Source organism: Etheostoma spectabile, unplaced genomic scaffold (genome assembly GCF_008692095.1).
Source record: "Etheostoma spectabile isolate EspeVRDwgs_2016 unplaced genomic scaffold, UIUC_Espe_1.0 scaffold302, whole genome shotgun sequence".
In the NCBI taxonomy this organism is placed as follows: Eukaryota; Metazoa; Chordata; class Actinopteri; order Perciformes; family Percidae; genus Etheostoma; species Etheostoma spectabile.
In genome coordinates this window covers 930,178-930,680 of record NW_022605581.1, presented here as the reverse complement: position 1 = coordinate 930,680, position 503 = coordinate 930,178, and positions in this window count along the sequence as shown.

Here is a 503-nt window from a genome sequence, read left to right as displayed (position 1 = left end):
TGATATTGCAGGCTTGATTAAATCCAGGCGTATGTGTGTGTATCGATTACAGTGAGGGGAAAACCCACCGAAGACTCTCTCTCACACATTTGGACCAGCAACCCCTTGTCTTTCATCGAAATTACTAATTTAGAGAAATAAAGAGGAAATGAGGCGGTGTCCTTTACCAGTGATGATTGGCAAGGCGGTGCAGTGGAAGAGAACATACGTTGTCTTTGTTCAAAGCCCTTCGTATGCTTCAAATTAAAGTTTTGGCCTTTTGAAGTGCACTTTTTCATTTTCATGAACCAGATGCTTCAATAAAAGGAAGAGACAACTTCTTGGATGTGCAGAAATCCCCAAATCGGTTATTACTGTTATGTAAATGGGGCAGTAATTGTTTGTTTGTGTATCACATGTGATAGAAAAGCTTGAGCGCTCCCCGAACGGGAGACGGGGGATTTGAGAAGATCAGCCTCCAGAATCACTGGGATGGGTCAACACGGGGGTCAGAGGGGGGGGGG